The 23,065-nt window shown below is 47.0% G+C and overlaps 1 protein-coding gene across 4 annotated transcripts in view; it reads right to left on the reverse strand.

Moving 5' to 3' along the window:
• Nucleotides 1–23,065, reverse strand: part of TBC1D2 (TBC1 domain family member 2) — a 1,652,487-nt gene that overhangs the window by 625,269 nt on the left and 1,004,153 nt on the right. The window lies entirely within an intron of this gene.

Consider the following 23,065-nt stretch of genomic DNA (forward strand, 5'->3'; position numbering starts at 1 on the left):
GCATTTAACAATATACAAAATATTCTTTATGATGGGGTATAAGAGAATTAAAGACCTAGTTGCAAGCCCAAGCTGTCGGTCACCCTGGGGGCATGAGGCAATATTAGAGAATTTTGTTTATACTGTGGGAAACTGCCGTATTCAAATGTATGAACGTGAAGTCCTCCCCATGCAGCATTTCCCCATTCACAATCGCTTTCCAAACATTCACTTATCCCATAAAAAAATATAACAGTAAGCACTGTGACCAGATTGACTATGTCGGTAGCCTTACACCCTTCTTTGCCTGCCACATCCCGAGTGTGTTATCCAGCTCAAGTGTATGTTTATTGTGAGATTTGCTGCAATCCCTAAGGAGATATCTGGACCATCTTATAGTAAGCAGGCATGATTGGCTCAAATTCACTAATATTCTACTCACATGACAACTGAATAGCCCAATCGTTCGCAATTTAACTAAAAGTATTTGGGAAGCAACACCTCTCTTATGACACAGGGTGCTCCAAATGTGGGCTGGTGGACAGCAGATCCCAGAAAGTAGCTGGCAATTCACCTGTCCAGATCAGGTCATGAACATGACAAGGTTTTCTACAGAGTTGATGTGTGACAAATGGTAGCATCCTGGAGGGTGGGGAGAAGCTTTACAAACCCTCTGGATTGTGCCTGATGGAAGTCCTGGTGGGCAGTAGAGGCAATACAAATTTTAACACATAAACATACTTGGATGACTAACAGATTTTTACTGAAGGGTCACAAAACGATACAGCACAAATCAAAAGGACATATATATCTGCCATCTCCACTATGTGGCCCCTACATCTGGTCCCTATCCCATTCCCTCATCCTCATCTCCATTTACAAGATTTGTTGATGATTGAGAGCCATATTTCCTTAAAAACTGTACCCATTCCATTTCTCTAGATGGCTGCAGATTGTGGAGGATCCCTGTGATATTCTCCATCTCGTAGATCTCCATTGCCTTAAGGGCCTATATCCTTTCACTCAAGAGTTTCCGGCCCTTTCAACTTAATCACCATGCGTACCCTAGCCGCTAAAAATAAAAAGTGTAGCATACGGGAGAGACTTTCCCATCCGCATTCACCTTCTTCCACCCCGAACAGCACCAGCAAAGGGATGCCAACACTGTCTATAACACCCAGGTCTTTCACCTATCCCAACACCTCTTTCCAATACTTATGTACTCTCAGAAATGCCCACCAGATGTGCCAGTAGTCTGCATTTTGGCCGCATACCCTCCAGCATGATGGATACACACCTCCAAATATTTTGGACAAGCGGTCTGGGGTGTATTGCTATCTTTATAGAAGTTTGAGGCCATGTCATTTATATTGACAGGATATGGATGTTCTGTGCACATTTTTATATAAGCGCTCCCACTCATGATCATCTATCTCTCTCTCTCCATATCCCTTTTCCATTCCTTTCAGAGGCCTACCCTACCTCCTCCCCTTGCAACCAGCAAAGCTCTGTAAATGCTTGTAATCCGTCCCTTGGCAGACACACCAGTGCTCAGAATGGTTTCAAACAATGTCAGGTCCGTCTGCACTGCCTCCTTCCACTTTTCAGACATGAGGACTCCCTTTAAATGCAGGTAGTGGAAGACTGAAAGCATTGTCAAGTTCAGCCCCTCTCGTAGCTCCGCCAGTGCTATAAAGGTCTCATCCTTAACCACCTGCCCACCCCTTGCCAATCCGGCTTCAAACCATTGCTGAAAACAGAGCAGTTCTTCAATGCCATCCCTGATAGGGGGGCCCAAATAAGAGGGGATGGCCATGTGGTTAGTCCTTTCATTTCTGACTTTGCCCAACACAATCTCCATAACAGCCCCAGCAGTCTATGCTGTATAACTTTGCGATTATAGCAGATTTGGGAGCCCACATCCATTCACCTATGGCCACTGTTCTCATCAAAAGGTTTTCTATTCCTACCCATTGCTTTTCTTTATCCACCCTCAGGTGTGGCACTAGGATCTTATATTGTGCTGCTCTATAATAGCCATATGTATCCGAAAGCCCCACCCCCCTGCTCTCCTTGGGCTGCATTAAGGTTGCATAGGCTACTCTCCGCTTCTGCCCCTGCTATACGAAGCGGGTAATCCTGCTCTTGAGCTCTGTTAAGTGCTCCAGTGGCATTTCTATTGGAAACATCTGATAGAGATAGAGCACCTTCAGGAGGCATGTCATTTTTATCGCATTAATGCTACCTAGCCACGACATTGTCAGCCTCGACCAACAATCCAAATCGATGAAAAGGGTGTGCAGGAGGGGCAGAAAGTTTACGCGATAGAGGTCTTTGGTATCCCTGGGCACTCGCACCCCCAAATATGGAATCTCGTCTAACACAATGGGTATTCCCAAATCACTGAAGTCTGCCACCCCATCCTCTTCCCCCCGAATGTACGGAAACAGCGCATACTTGGCTGTTTTGACTTTCAGGCCCGAGACCCAAACCGAAATCACAAATAAAACCTTAGGACGGGAGGCATAGAGGTTCTCGGGTTCGAAATATAGATGAGCATGTCGTCTGCATACATACTAATCTTATATACCGTATACCCTACCATAATTCCTTCTATCACACTGTTGCATCTAATCACTGTTGCCAGGGGCTCAATGGATATGGCAAACAATAGGGGGGAGAGTGGAAGGCCCTGTATAGTGCCCCTACCCAGACGGAAATCTCTTGACGTATCCCCATTTACTAGAACCTTCCCTGTTCGATTTGTGTAAATCGCTGTCACCCCCTAAGAAACCGTTCTCCAAACCTCTGCTTCTTGAGAACTTAAGCATGACCCCTGCCTCTTCCATGCATGTATGTTCCATAAAATCCAGGGTTTTCCGCATAGCATCACTACCCTGCCTTCCCTGTATGAATCCCACCTGGTCCGGCTGGATCAACTGGGGCAACATTTCCTCCAATCTCGTTGCAAGCACTCTGGTGAACATTTTTCTCATACAAATACAACAATGTCATTGGGTGATAGGACTTACAGTAGCCCGGATCTCCACCCTCCTTTGGGAGTACTGAGATCAGAGCTTTACTAAAAGAGGGTGGTGCTATTCCAGTATCCATTATTTGGTTGTATAACTGGACCAAGTGAGGGACCAGAACAGGGGCACATTTCTTATAGAAGCCAACCGTAAAGCTGGCTTCCCCCGGCTCCTTCCCGCTAGGTAGTCTCTTGATGGCCTCCTGCACCTCTTCCACTGTGATCTGTACCTCTATTAGGGCCTGTTCTTCTAACCCAAATGTCTCCACCTCTAGCCGTTCCACATATTGTGCCACCGTACTTTGGTATAAGCTTCCCTCACTAGTATAGAGTCCTTCATAGTAGGTTGCAAAGCACTTCCCTATTCTGCTTCGAGAGGTGTCAAGCTGACCATTCAGTTATCTAACCCTTTTAACCCACATTTACGCCCTTTTTGCCCACAATCTCCCAGCCAGTAGGGCATCTGCCTTGTCTCCCTTCTCATAAAATTTCTGTTTGAGAAATTGTAGCTTCCTGATGGTATCCCCCACTTCCACAGCTCTCAACTTCACCTTCATCTGGTGCAGGTGTTCCAAATCTCCCTCTGCATATCGCCTAGTCCTATGCATCTCCTCCTCACAGCGCGCAATATCCCCTCAGAGTTTATCCTTCACTAACCAACATTCTCTTTTCTTTCGTGCTCCTTTGCTAATTAGAAGGCCTCTGCAGGTGGCCTTTCCGGCTCCCTACACCGTGTTAATATCTACTTCACTATTGTCATTCAGCAAAAAGTATTCTTCTAACTCAGAGCTAAGCTGGGTGGCAAATTGAGCATCACGCCACAAAAAGCCATTGCAACTTCATTGCAAACTCCCTCCATGCCCACCATGCCATGGTCCGACCAACCAATCAGAGAGATTGTGCACTCACATACCCTTGAATTGTGTGACTGGTGTAGTAAGAGATAGTCTATCCAGGTGTAAGTATCATGCAGCCTGGAATGGAAAGTGTAACTCCTCTGATCGAGATGGGCTGTCCTCCAAACATCTACTATACCCCTACTTTCAAGGGTTATCCCAAATGTGTCAACCCCAGCCTGTCAGGCAACTCCTAAATTCTTCCCCTTTGGAGAAGCTTGTGTCCACTGATCAGTTAAAGTCTCTGCCTATTACTTCTAATCCTCCCTGCATCTCCAATATTGTGTCAAATGCCTGTGTGTAAAAGGATCTCTCTCTGCCCCTGGTTCGGTACATAGATTGTGGCAAACAGCATCCACATTCCCCCCCACATGCCCAGAACAATAATGAGTCTGCCTGTCATGAGTGGCTTGACCTGCACATGCTCCATATGCAGGCGCTTATGAAAGGCCACAACCACTCCCCCCTTCGTGGTAATGCTGGATGTCGAATCCCTCCACCCGGGGTGATCTCTCCTACCCCCCTTTAAGCATGTCTCCTGTAAGAATAAGACCTCCAGTCCTGCCCTCTGGAATTCTCTCACCACAAGGGCGTGGGTGAGTTAAGGCCTTTGATGTTCAACATCCCTATTTTCAATCGGACTCCCCTTTCAGCATTAAAATCTCTGCAGCTATCTGGGGTCTTTTCCCCTTCCCAGTGATTTCCTCCAGTCATCACATCTCTCACAGCTAGTCATCCCATGCCCTGTAACCCCTGTAAAAAATACTGCCTTTCCTGCCCCCATACCACGCCCCCCTCAACAAACATCAACACTAGTCCATTAACTATGGAAATCTCTGCAGCTATCTGGGGTCTTTTCCCCTTCCCAGTGATTTCCTCCAGTCATCACATCTCTCACAGCTAGTCATCCCATGCCCTGTAACCCCTGTAAAAAATACTGCCTTTCCTGCCCCCATACCACGCCCCCCTCAACAAACATCAACACTAGTCCATTAACTATGGAACAAATAGGGGGGGCGCTGTTGTGCGATGAACAAGATGGCCGCCTAAGCTGTGAGCTCCGTGGCTGACAACATCCTGCACTTAGAAATCCTGCGTTGGGCTGCTACTGTCGAGTCCCCAGAAATCACGTTCTTCCTGCTGAAGACTCTGGGACCACATTGTCCAAATCTGGGGCGAAATCGGAGCCTGGAGCCCAAAGAACAAAAGGCTGCACTGCCGTGATCCTTCTCCAACGGCTGGGACGCTGCCGCCAAATTCAATCCTAGACTGGCACCATCGTGCTGAGCGGGGGAAGGAGTGCGCCGGACCAGACCGCGATCAGCGGACCAGACCGAAAGCAGCCCGGAACATCTAGCAGTGGGCAGATACTCACACCGGCACATCCTGGGGGCCGGACCCTGGTGGCGAGCACGCAAGCGCCAGAGACCCAGACTTTAGGTGGACTGCAACACAGCCCGCAAGGACGCGGAGACCACGAGTCCCCCTCGCAGCCCGAACCAACATCCGCACAGGAGGGCGAGACAAGCGCCCCCACGGCAGGCCACCCCCCCACAAGCACCCACAGACAGAAACGACCTGCACAAGGGGGCTGAATCGTGGTGCGTCCGCCCCACCCCTGCCAGCGAAACTGCAACGCTTGGGGTAGAGACACGGCACGGTAAAGAGATCTCGCTGCCGCGCTCCCCTGACAGCGAAGGGCACAGCAAAGCAGACTCAGCATCAACAAGGTACGTGCAGGGGAGGTGGGTCCCCCCCATAAATCCACGCACAATTATACTACCAACAGGGCCCAAGCAACCTGCATAGCAAACACTGCCCATACCCCTGAAAAGGACTGAGGGACAGAGGGACAGCGCCGGACAACGCCAACCTTGTGGGGGACACTCGCCGTGCAGCCGGGGGGTGGTCCGCTGGGGGAGGTTCCCGGCACTCTGTATACCACCAAGTGCACCTCGGAGCACCAGACCCCCAGAACCCCATTAAGAGGGCCTGGGGAAAACATCCTAACATTCTGAGCAGGATAGCCGCAACAGACTTCCAAAAAACATATAAGCAAGCCATTTTCAAAGATCCCCTACACTGCGCTCCACAACATCCCCCAGCCCGGTGGTACAGAAAGAACCAGGGGATTAACACACAGGAATGATGGGAGGATCAAAGAACAAAAAGCGAGGCCCCATGGACGCATTTGCAAATACCACCACGCCAGAATCGGAACCTGACCAGACACCCATCCAAAGAGGTTCCACGTCGGACCCTTCAGAGCAAAACATGACCCCCTATATGGTAGCAATGGAGAAAGGTTTCTTGGCGATCAACTCCAAACTGGATGATATATGTGAGAACATCACGTCCATCCGAGCAGATATTAGGAAAGTCAACTCCAGAGTCGGGGAAGCCGAAGAAAGAGTGTCAACCCTCGAAGACACATCTGCCATACAAAACAAAACCATAGAACAGATTCAAAAAGACATCAAAACTATCCAAAACAAATGCGAAGACCTAGAATCCCGCTCACGCCGCAATAACATAAGAGTGGTTGGGGTGGCAGAGCGCAAACTCAACACTCCCATGGAGCACTTCCTCAAGGACATGCTTCACTCTCTGTTCCGAGAGGCACAGTTCTCGAAACAATTCCTAGTTGAAAGGGCACACAGAGCGCTCGCCCCTCCACCTAAACCAGGCGCACCACCCTGAACAATTATAGCAAGAATACTTAACTACCGGGACCGAGATCTCATCCTTAGAATGGCACGTGAACAAGCACCCCTATCCTACGACTCCAATCACATCCACATTTACCCAGACTTCTCATCAGGGGTCCAGGTGACGAGGCGCTCCTTTGACACAGTAAAAAAGGCACTCAAAGAAAGGAAAATAGTATATGCAATGCTATTCCCGGCCAAGTTACGCATACAAACAACGGCAAGACACAATTCTTTGAGACACCTGATGAGGCCAGGGCATACATGGAAAAACACATTCCGGCAGTACAGAGTGGAACCTGAGGCCAAAAACTCGTACAACCATATACAGAAGCGGATATAGAAGGACAACGCCCCAACACAAAAGCTAAATTTAGCCACGACTCCAGAGAAGAAAGCGGGCCATCCATCCCCCCGCACTCTGCAATGTTGCATATTGTTCACAGGGATACACCGCCCGTTTGGGGGGATGGTGAGGGAGGTGGGTGAACGGTATTACAGGCCTGTTGCCTATTTGAGACTGGTTCTCTGACGCTACACATACTTGCACCAAGGAATGCAAATAAAAGTTCCAGTCAGGGAGTTGGGTCCGCAGTTATCAATGTTTGTTATAGAGCAGAAAAACCGAGTTTATTTCACGTAAAATACAAAAACCTGGCAAGGCAAAATCTGAAAGACTTATACTTGAACGGGGCAGACGATGCACACATCTCAAGGAGCAGAATGAATGGCAATTCAAGATAAGATGAAGAGCACTAGGCTTATGTCCTGAAACATAAGAGGCCTGTCCAACCCAATTAAAACTAGGAAAATCATAGCTAACGCCACAAGACACCGTATTGACATCCTGTTTCTGCAAGAGACTCACGCAACGGAAAAGGTAGTAACATCCCTTAGCCATATCTGGGGTCAGCAGGTGATTACTACTGATTATTCTTCACAATCCAGAGGGGTGGCGATAATTATTCACTGAAGAATAGGCTTTGTGATAACCAAAACCAAATGTGATCCTGAAGGCAGATATGTGATTATATGGGGAACACTTCACGGACAGGATACGATACTCCTCAACACTTATGGCCCCAATGTGGACAACCCGGAATTCTACCACCAGATACTGGCTTTGATATTGCCGACACGAGAGGAGAAAGTGGTCTGGGGTGGAGACTTCAACACCATCCTGGACCCCGAGATGGACAGAACAACCACTAGTAGTAGGAAAGAGACGAAGGCAGCGGCAATCATCAAGCATGCCATGTGCCTACTGCCACTGGCTGATACTTGGAGGGAACTTCACCCACACAAACAGGAGTTTACATTCCACTCATACGTGCATGGGTCGAGTTCCTGCATGTACTACTGGCTCTGCTCCACGGACTGTATTCAAGAGACTAAGGAATGCACTATACTACCCCGTACCCTCTCAGACCATTCCCCAGTCATCCTATATATTTTGCTTGGCTCCGCACATCATAGCCCTCGAATGTGGAGGATGCAGCCACAACTCCTACGCGACGAAGAGCTGGTGGAAACACTCCACATGGAAATAACAGACTTTTTTGAACGCAATGAGGGCTTCGTATCATCGTACACCACAATATGGAAAACATTCAATGCATGGCTGAGGGGGCTACTGATTGCCACAGTGCATGGTAGACTGCAAGAGATCCGCTCAAACTTAATTCAGACCGAAACCCACATAAAGAAGGCAGAGGAAGCATACACCAGAGCACCGGGGCAAAACACGCTGGCCCCCCCTACACAAAGCCATCGAAACATTCAATACACTGGCAGACCAAGAGGTACACCACATGATACGCCCAGTTAGAGCCAAGAGATATGGAGAGGGAAATAAATCAGGAAAGCTCCTGGCCAACCTAGTCAGGTCAGAAATAGGCCAAGGACAAATCACCAGCATCACAGACGAGCAGGGAATAACCCTCACGCATCAGAAAGAGATGAATGAAGTGTTTCTCCGGTACTATTCCGAACTATACCGAAACAAGGACCAGAAGTCACCAGAAGAACTGCAGCAACACCTAGGGGGTCATTACGAGGTTGGAGGTAGCCATGGCGCTATTAGCGCCATGGTTACCCCCTTACCGCATTCCGGGGCCGGGTTCCCGAAATAGGGACTTAGCGGGTCATTCTGACCTTGGAGGACCCGGTAAGTCCCCATTCTGGGAACCATTCCCCATTCCCATTTGAGCCCCCATAGGGCTCAATGGGAATGGGGATGGAGCTAATAAAGGGCCCGCTATTAGCAGGCCTGTTATTAGCTCTGAAGTCCCTTAATAGGTCCCTTCCATAACGCCTGGTGAAACCAGGCGTTAAGGAAGGGACCAGCTAAGGGACCTCGTAGTAGGGCGGTAAGGGATTACCGGCACCGGTGCCCTTACCGGTGCCGGTAATCCCTTACCGCCCACCTCGTAATGACCCCCTTAGACTCTTACTCACTCCTGCGACTTACGGAAGAAGACAGGATAATCCTAGACACACCACTCACCGAAGAGGACATAACGTAAGCAATTATAGACCTAAAGATGGGCAAAGCACCAGGAGCAGACGGCATCATGACAGACCTATACAAAGCATTCGTCACTGAACTAGCACCACGACTCCTGAAAGTATGGGAAGAGTCACTGGAGAAGAGAACACTGCCTCCAACGCTACGCAAGGCCATAATCTCCGTTCTGCTGAAGCCGCACAAACCACCTCACGACCCCTCCTCTTACACTCCCCTATCTCTCATCAACGTGGATGCGAAGATCATAGCCAAAGCCATTGCCAACAAACTAAACCCGTATATGAACAAATTGATTGACCCGGACCAGTCCGGCTTCATACCATCCCGCTCCACAGCCCTGTACCTCAGCAGATTCTTTGCAATTTCATCACAAATGGATCTGAAGAAGAAAACTATTGCAGTAACATTAGATGCCGAAAAGGCGTTTGACTCAATTTCTTGGAGATTCATGTACACCATCCTCCAAAAAATGGGATTTGGCCCGGGATTCACCAGGAGCATAAAGACACTATATTGCAACCCCACAGCCAGAGTCAGAACTAACGCGACCATCTCCGACAGCTTCGGACTACAAAGAGGAACGAAGCAGGGATGCCCCCTATCCCCGCTGATATTTGCACTCACAATAGAGGGAATGGCAGCATTCTTATGGACCAAGCATGCATGGAGAGGGATACGCATCATGGGGAGACCTCATTTCATCTCACTATACGCAGATGACACCGTGTTATACATCAGAGACCCAGAAACACATCTTCCCCCGATCATGCAAGACATCGCAGAATTTACAAAGTACTCCGGATATAAGATTAACCAACTCAAATCCGAAATAATACCTTTAACTAAAGCCGCCTCACAATCAGAAGCTACTGCCCAGTTCCGCTGGTCACCTACCACAGCCAGATATCTGGGAATTATTATGGCAACAGATAAAAACACACTATATTCCAATAACTATGGACCGCTATTGACACAAATAGAAACCAAGCCCAACCTTTGGGCGAAACATCCTCCGATATCCATGTATGGCCGGATATCACTATTAAAGATAGTGATCGTTCCCAAATGGTTATACCTCTTCAGTGGAATACCCATATGGCCAGGCCGTAAATTCTTCGAGAACTTACAGAGGAGCAGCACACACTTTGTATGGGGAGGAAATACACCCAGGGCCAGTTGGACCAAGATGTGCAAACATTACGATACAGGGAGCCTGGCACTGCCGGATACCTGCTTTACTATTATACAGCACAAGCCCAGTTTGCCAGATACGGGTTCCGAGACACTGAACAATATGCTCATATACATGCTGAAGAGTTCGCAGCGGCCCCGAAGGACCTGCGAGGCATGCTGTTCACCAGAGTCAAGGAAGAGAGGACGGGGGCGGACCCATTGTCGACCACAGTACAAGCATGGATGCAGATCCTGAAAAGATTCCAATGCGACACACCCTACTGGCCGCACACCCCATTATGGGCATACCCAGACCTTGAACCGACCCTAGACCGCACCTTGCAGAACCGCTGGGATCCAGAACATGGAGCCAGACTGAGGGACCTTTTCCCCGAAGGACGCTTCATCACGATGGTCGAACTACAGGAGAGAACAGGCAAATGCCGGATTCCGACATTACAGTATCATTGTCTAAAGGCGTCATGCAAAGCAATCTGGCTGTCATTCCCTACAGAACCCCCGGTACATAAGTTCCTCGCAGATATTCTTACCCCGGAAGGGTGCAAAAGCGGCATCTCTGAAATATACAAGAAAGTACAAACACACACCCACTCAGCCAACGCAATGCGAGCCAAGTGGGAAGAAGACCTTAACATTCAAATCAGCGAACAACAATGGACACATTACTGCAGATATACTAAAACCGTCTCTATCAACACCAATTTCCGCCTAATTCAATACAAAATCCTAAACCAACTGCGCATCACCCCAAAAAAAGTTGCCAAATTCGACCCCACCAAACAACCAGGGTGCCCCAAATGCGGGGCAATTGAAGCGGATGCGATACACATGTATTGGAACTGCCCAACGATTCATCAGTTCTGGGAAGACGTAGCAGTAAAGATACGTGACATACTGAATATCCATATACCGGCAGCCCCGCAGAAATACCTATTTGGAGACATTGGAAAAGCCTCAATTAAGACCCGTAGGCTGTTCGCGGTGGCGGGAGCGGTAGCCAAGAGGCAAATACTCCTGAAATGCTCGCCCCCCCACGGTCCAAACATGGCTTAGACATCTGGCTCTCACGCGGGAAAGCGAGGAGATGTATGTGCAAGGGATACAACCCCACTCCAGACCCAAAGACATATGGGCCCCATTGAGAACATATCTACAAGCCCAGGCATCAAGCTCGGACAAAGAAGACAACTAGAAAGACTCAATTAGTGATAAGCTGCGTAATTCCCAATTTACAAAACCGCTCAAGAAAGTATTATCCACCCAAATGCTTGAAAACATTATGTCTGTGTATTGCCAAACTGCCATGCCAGAATTAAATAAAGGTTTTAAAAAAACGATGGAACAACTAAACATAATCAAACAGTGTCCCCACTGAGACGCCCTCTTCGTACATGAGGGCCACCCAATGGTTGGTTGGACCTGCCGGAATCCTCCAGCTGATCGCAGACGTCTGCCAGGCAAACACACCACCTCCATGACAGTACCTGCAATGTCTTTGCAGCATGCATCACAGGCGTTTCACAGGTGAAGGCCCATTGAATTTCAGAACTGTTCTGGCCACCTCACCCCTTCGTCGCCACAGGAGTTCCTTGGGTTGACCGTTATACTGACGACCAGCCTCACTTGTTTTATCTGAGCCCTCCTCCAAGTGTCTTTCTCCCACTTGTTATTTATAGTCCTGATTGCCGATTTCAAAAAGCAGGGCAAATGGGTAGGCCCACCTATATTGGATACCCTTTCCCGTTAGCCATTGTGTCAGGGGGCTGCAGTCTCTTCTACATGCCAGTGTTATTCCTGAGAGATCCTGAAAAAGCTGCATCTTTGAACCCATGTATTCCAACTCTCGAGCCTGGGAGGCACTACCATTTTTTTGCCACAGCACAGGACTTTCACATTGATAGTGTGGCCCATGTCCGAATGTCCTGACACCCCTGTGGGCTCTTTCAATTGGTACTACTTTCCCTCGTTTCAGACTGGAAAAGAAGGTTCACAATGTCGTGCACCTTGGGTTCCACCTATGCGGGGTCTCTCCATCCTTCTCTGCCAGGCCCAGTATCTGGATATTGTTTCTCTGTTCCTCGTTTTCCAGATTTTCAATCTTCAGAGCCATGTCCTCGTTCTTCAACTCCACATCTGTCATTTTGGCTTCCATCTTCATTTCCATCAAGTCTGTGTTCATTTGATAATTTTCAAGTCCCTTTTCTTTCTCCTCCAGCTTGCCCACCTTTCCACGCAATTCTGAAATGGAGGTCTGTATATCCCCCCTGAGGGCCTTAATCTCTGCCATTATTCATGCAATGTCATCCCTGATGGTTGCCCCGTGCCTCGACGGAGTGAGTCGTGACTTCCAGGGCCTCCCTGTCTTCCAATCTCCTGAACCTCTAGAGAGACGCAACTACCACTGTGTCTACTTCCCCTTGCTGTGGTGACTCTCCTTGTGGCTGTTTCCTCTTGCCTAAGCTCTAAGGGCTGACCTCAGCCCAATGTCCTTTGTGTCTGCTCAAATCCCCACATTTTCCCCCCTAGGATCCGCTGGCCCCATATACCCTTAGGCCACTGTTAGGCAGAAACCTGTGCAGTTCCCTTAGGGACCACTGCAAAAGATTTAAGACTACAGGTGTTGGCAGTAAACCCACTTGGTAGCAGTCTGTACCACCCAGATTTACTTGGTAGCTGTGGCTGAGCAGTCAGACTTCCCTCAAGAAGAGTTAGGCAGTATGCAAAGTATACACAATAGGCACTCAGATACAACAATACAAGCAAACACTGACCAGAGCTTTGGTATCAAAGTATATAATTATTTATTTAAAAACACACTGTTTGAAACACTCCAGCACTCTTGTTGTAAAATATTCTAAACACAGTTACTATTGTAATATGTACAACCCTTTTTCCTTATCAGATAAGTCCCAGTAAAACACCACTTATTTTCATACAGAGGTGAGCGCTTAACTAGATTGCACTCCAATAAGTTTGTGGGAAAGGGAGGGAAAAAGACAGAATATGGAAAGTACACCACTCTAAGGTTCAGGAACACTGTTAGCAAGGCAGAAGAGCAAAATTCACTGGTGAGCCAAAGTCCAAAGGCTGGGCCCACTCTTAGAGAGAGCAGAGCACAAATGCGCCCAAGATCACACAGTTACACTAGGCTTAGAAAGTCTTGCAGAGAGTTCACAAAGAGTTTAGAGAGGTCTAGGAAAGTTTAGCCAGGGTGTCCCAGGCTAACCCAGGTTCGAAAGCCGGGGACTAAATCTACCCCGTACAGTCGGTAGCAAGGGAAGCAAGGCGGGACACGGTACCTTAAGTGGGAAGGATCATCCAGCGGTGGCAGTTGTTCCTGGTAGTGGGTGCAAGGTGCGTCGTCGTCCAGGGGAAGAGAAGATCTCGACTTGGAGGAAAGATGAAGGTTGTTGCACTACCAGCGAAGAAACCAGCCGCAGAGTTTTCCGGTTAAAGGTGGTACCTTTGTTTCGCGGTCGTGGTAAAACGTGGTATCCCGGTTGCCGGGGTGCTTGGCACAGGCAAGGCGGCCACGTAGTACGTCGGGAAGGCGAAAAGACGGTGAAACTGGTTATCTCCACCAGTCAAATGAAGAAGACTCTCCGACGGGAGATCTCCTCTGTCGTTGGGAAAAAGTGGTGACGGTCCAGCAGGGCTCCACCGGTGGTGGTGTCGTGGCAGGTCGGCTCAGCTTCTCCCTCGTCGGATTCTTAGGTCCTGTGGCGACTTCTCAAGTTCCAGTCCCCAAAGCCCTGCTTTTATGCAGCAAACCCCCATTCACTCAGCCTAGCTGTCACTCAAACATGCTAAGTGGTGAGCCGGCCAGCTCACCACTTGGGCCAATCAGGATGGAGTGCGACTTGAGTTGCCTAGGCAACTCAGTCCAGAGTGCCTAAATTCCCCTCCACCCCTCCTAGGTACCCCAGACAGAGTGGCACCACTTTGGAGGGCTTCTATGGAGAAGCCCGCCAAAAAGTGGAACAAAGGGCTCGACTTGGGTTGGAGTCACAGAAGAGAACACAAACGCCATTTTAGAATCAAGTTTTGGCAAAAAATACCAACCGGAGAATTAATATTAATTAAATAAACCGGAGGTATGTTCGAGGCTACCGTAAATAATTAAATAAAGATAGTAGCCTAAAACAATGGGAAATCCCATAGGAAAATATTCGCGGTTGAATATAAAAAGTAGTATCCACTGCCACCAGCCAAAACTCGATCAGGGGGGACGGAGACGTGCCCCCTCGACTAACAGACCCTGGGGCAATCGAATTGCCCCAGCCAGTACGTCCACAATATGATGGTTTGTACTGGTTCTGTTCAGAATTTAAGACTAGTAAAGTCAATGGTGACTTTACATGCCCTGGGAGACAGTAGTCAGTCCCAGGGTATGAACTCTATACTGGGGGGTCACTATGACACCCCTGTGTTACTGCACTGAGGGTGCTGTGTAACACACATCACAAAAACACATGAAGCCCTATGGAGTAAAAGATCCCATAGCCCATTAAACCACATCTAGATTCAAAGAAACACACTCAAATCATACCCAAGAGTGAGGGTAAAAGAGTCTCACTCTTGGCAGGAGAAAAAAATATAAACCCCAAAAATCCAGCAAAGCTGCTGGGGGACTCACTAGGTTAGGAAATTCAGCCTAAACAGAGAATTCTCCCTAACAGCCACTCCACCAGGGACACTTCCTGCAGTGTTGTGCTTGTATGCACACGCCCTGTGGCCTCTTCACAGCGATGCTTGCCACCGCCTGGTCTGGTGTAACTGGGCTGGACGTGAATCCTTCCACTGCCTTTCTCACTCCCCTCTATTCCTCCCAACACACTGCCTGTGAGCTCGCTCTGCCTTGGGCCTGCGCCTGCACCTCAGGTCTGGCAGCCCTTGCTTCTAGCGCAGTGTCGATTCCTGTGTGGGTTTCCTGCCACCTCAGAGTGCCCAGTAACAACTGGTTCAATCACTGACTGCCACTCAGGCCTCTTACGACCTGATTTTCACTGCCTCTGCTCCGTGTGCCATCATCTGTCTACATCACTAAATCGGAGCTTCTGTGCTTCACCTATCAGCTGCCCTTCCACCCTTGGGTGCACTCTGAATTTGTCTGCGCCCCCACTGGCACCCTCACCGTCCGCACTGCTCCGTGGGCCTGTCTGCACTGCATTACTCCCACAGCGTTTCACAGCAGGCCACCGCACTTATTTTGCTTGCCTGGTAAAGTCGGGGGAGGGGGGGAGTGGGGGCGCACCGCGACCGCAGCCACTGATCCCGTGACTTCTGACCCTCTCTGGCACACTAAAGTCACTGGGTCTCCGCACCCACCTGCTGCCTAGTCTCTGTGCGCTCTGTCAGGCGGCTCTCCACAGGGCCACCTCCCGTGGTCTCCGTGCTCGTTTCCCCTCGGTGCTGCAATTTCGTCTCAGCTCCTGTGTGGAGCTATAATATGGATACAAATCACCAGCCTCTGCTTCCACCACCACCGACACCTGTACTATCTCTGTGTCATGATGGGATGCCTCACACAGACCACACGATCAGCTCAATCTTGTCTCTCTACAACCAGCAACACTGGAGCCGATGTTCAGGCGGCCATTTCTATCCATGCCCCCAGGCGGTCTCTTTAACCCTCTGTATATAATAAAACAGTAAAAGCAGCTATTCCTAGATCAGGTCCTAAAAAGTATTTTTAAATGGTGCTCCATCTATGGGGATCAGCAAACCGTGCAGCATGGCTAACAACCTTTAATAGGTTACCCTGAAGACTCAGTTACATGAATACCAGTTGACTCATAAAAAGATAGGGCCTCATCCTAACCTTTCCGGTCTGGAAACAACGGTGCTGGTAAGCTTACCGGCACATTTGTTTCTGGACAGGCAAAGTACAAGTCTGGGTGGTGTATGCCCTCCAGCCCGGCAGGTTGACTTGCCGGGTGGACCGGCACGCGCCCACAGACGTTATTACTGGTGCCGGTGTTTCCGTGGTCCCCATTCCCATAGAGTCCTAACAGACACTATCGGACTCTATGGGAATGGGGAACAATTTACCGGCGCCTGACTTTCCAGGAATTATTGTACATTTTTGCGGGCTAAATTATTACAAAATGTTGCCGAAGCAATGTTAAATACTGTTAATAAAAGTGATGTGGCATAATTCTGGTCTATGGCAAACGGGCAGGATGTCCCTTTAGCTTTCTCGAAGTTAAATGCAGTGCCTGAATCCCTTTGGGTGAAATATTTTGAAAGTCTGTATTGCCCTGAATTTGCCTCTCAATCCCTCTATATTCCAAGTAAAACGTCTATTGAGAGAATGAGTTGGTGTATGCCTATAGAAGTAGAGGATATTTTCATAATAATCAATTCTAGTAAACGCTCTAGAGCCCGAGGTCCAAATGGGCTCACAAATAATACGAGCTGATCCTGCTAGTTGGGCAAATGCTCTCCTTATCTTATTTAGGAGCATTATGCAGTTAGGCTTTTTTCCGGAATCATGGCATACAGCATTAGTGGTCCCCATTTACAAGAGGGGGTTGAGGTGTGAACCGAGGAACTATCACCCGATTTCTTTGCTTGATACTGACAGTAACGTTTTTGCCACCTTACTGCTTAATCATCTAGAAAAATGGGCATACTCGGTAGGCTGCATTAATAAACTGCAGACTGGCTTACGAATGGGGTACTCTAACAACATAAATGGGTGTGTTCTAAGGTCCATTCAGGAGTCTGTATGGAGGGACACTACCGGTTGTACTTACGTGGCTTCAATTAATCTCTCAACAGCCTTCGATCAAGTCCATCACAATAGGCTTTGGTGGAAGCTTGATTCTTAGGGGCTACCGAAGGGTCTACTAAATTTAATTATGAAGATTCATGAAAATACTGGTATTCTAGTGAGGTTAAATAGACTTGGTGAAATGTCAAGATGAATTCCCACTGGATTTGGTTTAAGGCAGGAGTGAGTCTTAGCCCCTGGCTTTTCAATTTGTATTTATCTGATTTACAATCCCTAGCTTCCGCTTCCTCTGTCTCACCTAGATTAGGTAAAGAAAAAATTGCATGGATGTCTTATGCATCTGACTTTCTCCTGTTTGACAACACTCGAGTAGGTCTGCAGAGACTGCTCTGAGCTTTTGCGAACTATGCTAAGGACAATCGTCTTCTAATTGATCCGAATAAGACTACAATTATGAGGTTGTCAAAGGGAAGGAAGAAATCTGTGACGGGCTGGTCTTTAGCCGATGTTATGAATAAGTGCTCTCCCAGTATTACTTATTTGGGTTTTTACGTCACTGCACAACCCTCAAATTTAAATATATGCTCTTTTTTAACTCAAAGGCAAGGTGCTTACATAATCAACTAGTGAAGTTCGACAGGAGATTTGGAAGACTCTCCATTAGGCCAGCAATTCGTTTTTATGAAGGGAAGATCGTCCCAAAGTTAATTTACGGCCTAGAACTGTAGCTAGAAAGTTTGTCCAAATCATTGGATATAGTGGAATGTGCAATTTGGCAACGTGTTTTGCGCCTCGCTAAATCTGTGCCATTATCAGCCATTCGGTATGAGTTGGGTTTACTTTCAATAAATGTAAGAGTCAGTTGGAGATTGTTATCATTGTATAGGACCATCATTGGCTATTTTGAAGGCTCACTCTATTGTGATATGAAAAACTGTATGGAACTTGGCTCTTTCGCGGGAGGGAAGCCAAGTTATCCAATGTACTTGAAGAACCTTTGTGAAAATGAATTGAATTAATTGGAAATGAAAAGAGGGATTTTCTTTTAACCCCTAACAAGGTTAAAAACGCTCTCTTCGACTAGGACTTGGTAAATACGGTTGAGTCTTTTCATGCTCACCCTTCTATGGAACATCTTGCACATGAACATAAAAGCTAGGTCTATACCCTCTTATTTAAATTTGTTTCCAAATCCCTTTTTAAGGTCCCTTATGATAATTCCAATTTAATCTTTTGCCCACTAGAGAGATTCTATTAAGGAGAGGGTTGATCGATCAATCAGTCGCAAAGTACAGATTTTTGCAAAAGTAATAATGACCGCGAGACTGTGCATTTGATTTTGCACTGTAGTGCTCTGAATGTTCAGAGAATGGCATTCCTTCAAAAACTGTTTGTAAAGATCGATTGGCAGAATGAGGATAACCTCTGGGACAGATGCTTAAATTCAGAGAATCCATCTGATGGGTTATCAGTAGCTGGGTTTTTAAACTCACTGCAGTTGTATTCACCATGATAATAATCTTATTTTTGATATGGTTATAATCTTGTTTTAATATGTGATATTGTTATTATCCCTTGTTTTGAACCTGAATGTGAGATTGTGATGATGACTTTTTAAAAATATTAAGATGAAATTGTGATAGCGTGTGCTTTTGATTGTGTTGTTTTACCTGTTTGTGTTTTCTACTGAATTTGTAAAGTTTTTTTGTAAACCGTTTACTTGTCCCAAAGAGAGCTCTAGTTGGTGGTCTGTCTTCCCCATTAGTGTTATTGTTTGTTTTAGGATCCTAGCTAGTGGTTCCACCTCCCGTGTTGTCAAATGGTGTGTGTGTGTGTGTGTGTGCGGTTGGGGGAAGAGTAAGGGGAACTTACTCTTCCCCATGCAGGCAGCCTGAGGTCTTAAAAGTCCTGCCTGCCATATTGGGATCGGTCAGCTGTATCCCAGCAGATGGCCGTTCAAGCCTTCTGGATGTCCAGTTCACAAGCACGTTTATTTGCTCTCTCAGTAAGCAAATTTGTAACAAGTAGGGATGCTTGGTCAATGTGTTTTCCCTTGTTACATTAGGATTTTCATCAGGCTCTGGTTTGTGTTTGATGGCTGGGCATGCACATCCAAGGGGCACAGTTTACCAAGTCCAGAATCGTGAGTGGGACCCCAAAAGCTTGTCAAGTTGCTTGATTGTTTCACTTGAATGCCAAAGCTCTCATGGGACAGATTTGTCTCAGGGTTTGTTCCCCCAGGGAGCAGTTTCAACCTCTGAGAATAACAGACCATCTCCTTCCACCTTACTCATGAGACACATATCATGGTGGGTCTCTCTTACGGAGGTCCATCAGCCAAGGAATTCCATCCAGGGGGTTGTTATATTATTATTAGGGTATTTATAGACCACAGAGCTAGCTTTGGGAAGTAATGGAGCGCTTTACATTCATAGGGGGCAGAACAAGGTTAGGGAGTAGAGAAACAAGGGAATGGGGATCTAACAACAGGGAAGGGAGGTCAGTTTTCAGCAATGTGTCTACAAGTAACCAGGGCAGGACCCAATGGGGATCAGACCACCCAGTCTCATATATGGTGGGCTGTTGATGGTGTATGGACCTAGGGGTTAGGGAAGAGCCATTCCTTGAACAGGAGGGTCTTGAGCTCCTTCCTGAACTGAAGAAGCAAGGTGGGAAATCGGATGTTGATGGGGGAGGATATTCCATACTCTTGGGGCGTAGACACCGAAGGCCTGTCTTCTGTTATTTTCCTTAATTTTCACATCCAGGTGGTTTTGTTGTCTGTTAATGGGGTTGTCTGCGCCATTAGGTTGAAAGGGAAAAATAGATTTTGAGGTTTCCCTTCTCGGATAATTGAATAAGGCTTCCTTTCTAACTATTGATATGGAGGAGACGGATTAGGATGGGCCAAGCCTTGTGGTCAGTCTTCCTATATCCATTACTTGCTGCACCCCTCACACCAACATGGCTTGAATCCCAGAGTCCTGTGGTCGCTAGAAAAGGATCCAAGACCATCTGATTGTCACAGGTGGAACAACAAATTCTCAGTTCTTAAAGTGATGTTTTCCCATTTTGTACTGTGGATGATTACATCATTAAAGTAAGCTTAGGTATATTCTCAGTGGTGGTAAAAGAGATGATACATCAGTCTTTGAAGATTGCACAAACCCCAAGTAGTCCGAACGGTAGTTTCACAAACTGAAAAAGCCCTTTGTGAGTTGGCGAATATGGTCTTCTCTTTTCAGCGAGGATGTAGTGACACCTGCCAATACCCTTTGTGAGATCCAAGATGCTAATGCGTTTGGGCTGTCCAAATCTCTCAATTAACTATTTGATTACTGAAGTAAATGTAAAAACCTCGACTCATTAGGTTTTGCAAACAGAAAGATGGGAGAGGCCCACTCACTAAATTACCTTTATATTACTCCCAACTATAACAGTTTTCCAACTTCCTCCTGAATTACAGCACAGTATGCTTCATGCAGCCGATAGGGTCTTCTGTCTTTCACAGAGGGGTTCTTACCTCATGGGTGAAGGAATTTTCTCTGGCTGTTCTGTCTGCAAGGATTGTTTGGAAGTCAAGAAGAAACTATTCAAATGCGTTTCCTTGGTTGTCTGTCAGGTCCTCATGAATAGATAATCGGATTTGTTTTGTCTTCCAAAGATTGCAGGATTTTTGTCAGTTGAAATGGTAGATTTCTTTTTTCTTTTGGTGATTTTGTTAATGGACTCAATAATGTGTCCTTCCCACAACGTCAGTTACTATCTATGGGCCATGCCATTGGGCTAGTAATTTAGTCATTTGTTATCACTAGTGGATTAGAGCACTGGAGCCTGATATCTGACATTGCTGTGTGAAGGCAAATGTTTGTATTATACAGGGTTTTCTGTTTCCCCTCTTTTCTTTCCACGTTCTCTTTCACTTGGCCTTGGACATGGCTCATTGTATGTTGGTTGAGGTGTCTGAATTCGGCCAGATATGGACAGAGTTGTTTTTGGTCTGACCACTCCCTCCTGGTCATGTGGTAAGGTATTTATTTTTATGTAGCACTCTAGAGAGATATCATTTGGCTAGACAGACGTTAAAAGTCAGATAATGCAAAAGAACATTTGAAGAACTATGCAAAAATTTTAAGTAATTATAAAGATACTATGGTGGAGAAAAACAAAACTATTTTCTAAATAGTCCCACAGGATTCAGGACCAAACAGTTTGGGCTTTTCATGAGGTATTATCAGGACAAATGAGCCTCCAATCCCACCCACATTGAGCTTAAGAAAAAAATGGTCTTAGGTGTAGGAGAGAGTGAAGCTTGATGGAATACTCTGGTATTTTGACCACCAACTTGGTAATCCAACAAGACAGTTTAAAGTATGACATGGGAGCATGCAGCCAAACCTACCAAAATGAGGAGTACTCACATTGATTCCAGAGGTGCCTCAACATATTCTCTAGAAGCCGACAAGGAGTCAGTGGGGGTAGAGGGGAGAATACAGTGAATCTGAGAGGCCCACTAGTTGTCCATTTGGGCTTCGGAGAGAAGAAGCCAATTGCAGCCCCCAACCAGCAGGTGAGCAGGGTAATGCATCTTGACATCCATCTGAGCAGCGTTATAACAGGAGAAAAGGTGGAGGAGATTGGAATACTTTGCTACATTCCATTTTCACATAAACAGTTGGAACCTGTATTTGCTGGGAAGATCTTGACTCCAACACCCAACAAGCCTCTCTAGACCTGACCTATTCACTTCCTTTCCACATGCAGGCTTCTCACTGTCACCATTGTTGCATTTCACCACTGGTCACTGTGAGGGGTCAGAAATGTGAGGCAGACCACGTTGTGAAGTTTTCTCAACAAATGCCATTTTATTATATTACAAGGTTGGATGAACGCCTCACTATCCCTACCCTGACAAGGATTTCCCTGCCTAAAATAAACTAAAGGAAATACTCTAACAAAATATGTGTCTCTCACACTTATACACATAACAAATAAATAAGGAAATGCATGGAAGTTCAAAACAATAATGATGTTATTCACAATCAGGGGAGGACTGGCAATATTTGGCCTGGGGGGGCAAGTTTACTTTTCTGGCCCATAATACAATGGCCCTAGTGTTATGATGTGCTTGTCTGAGTCTGCTGTAGCTGGTCATGTGCTTAGTGATGTCATGCAAGTGTCGAGTGGAATGTTGATGTACCAGTGTGAGAATGCTGTGTTGAGTGTTCTGTAGGAGTTCAGTTGGTCCCTCCCTCCCTGGGTGATGGGTGCCGGTGATCTGTCTTATGCCTGATGTCTCAGTGTCATGTAACCTGTAACTTAAGAACTGGAAGTAAACTTATTGAGAAGCAACTAAAGCAGGTGTGGACATTGCTTTGATATTACATTGGCGAAGAGGATTTCTAACAGAAAGTATCCATGGTGCAAGGAGAAGGAGAAGACTGAGACTGAAGAGGACTGCTGCGGGGGGTGCAGTAGACATCAGGACCAGGAGAAGAAAAAGACAACACCGCCCCCCAAGTAAGTAAACCCATCACCCAGGGTGGATAAGGGAGGAGGAGGTTATTTGGGACCACATCAGAGTAAATCAGCAGCCCATACATTTTGGGAGTACTGTGCTGTGGAAATTAAGCTGGAAGTGGTCAAATAGTGAAGGGTGCCCCTGGTATCATCAGTCGGATCAACTGCCCTGAAGAATTTGGGAAACTGTCTCAGGGGTTTTCACTCGAGAGACTGGCGTCATGTTTAAGGAGAACGATACAGAAGCTGCGCACTTAATTTAGTAGGATAAAAGTTACCTGAGACTATAAAAAGACTGCACAATCGTGTACGCAAACAGTAGCAGCCTCTGAAATGGATTGGGAATGATTGAATGGGCCGGGTATGCAACTAGACTATGAAAAGTCTGCACGTTCGTGTTACGCAAACAGTAGCAGCCTCTGAAATGGATTGGGAATTATTGAACGGGCCGTGTATGCAACAGGAATGTTTGCG

This window comes from Ambystoma mexicanum, chromosome 6q (genome assembly GCF_040938575.1).
Source record: "Ambystoma mexicanum isolate Mex_15411 chromosome 6q, UKY_AmexF1_1, whole genome shotgun sequence".
In the NCBI taxonomy this organism is placed as follows: domain Eukaryota; kingdom Metazoa; phylum Chordata; class Amphibia; order Caudata; family Ambystomatidae; genus Ambystoma; species Ambystoma mexicanum.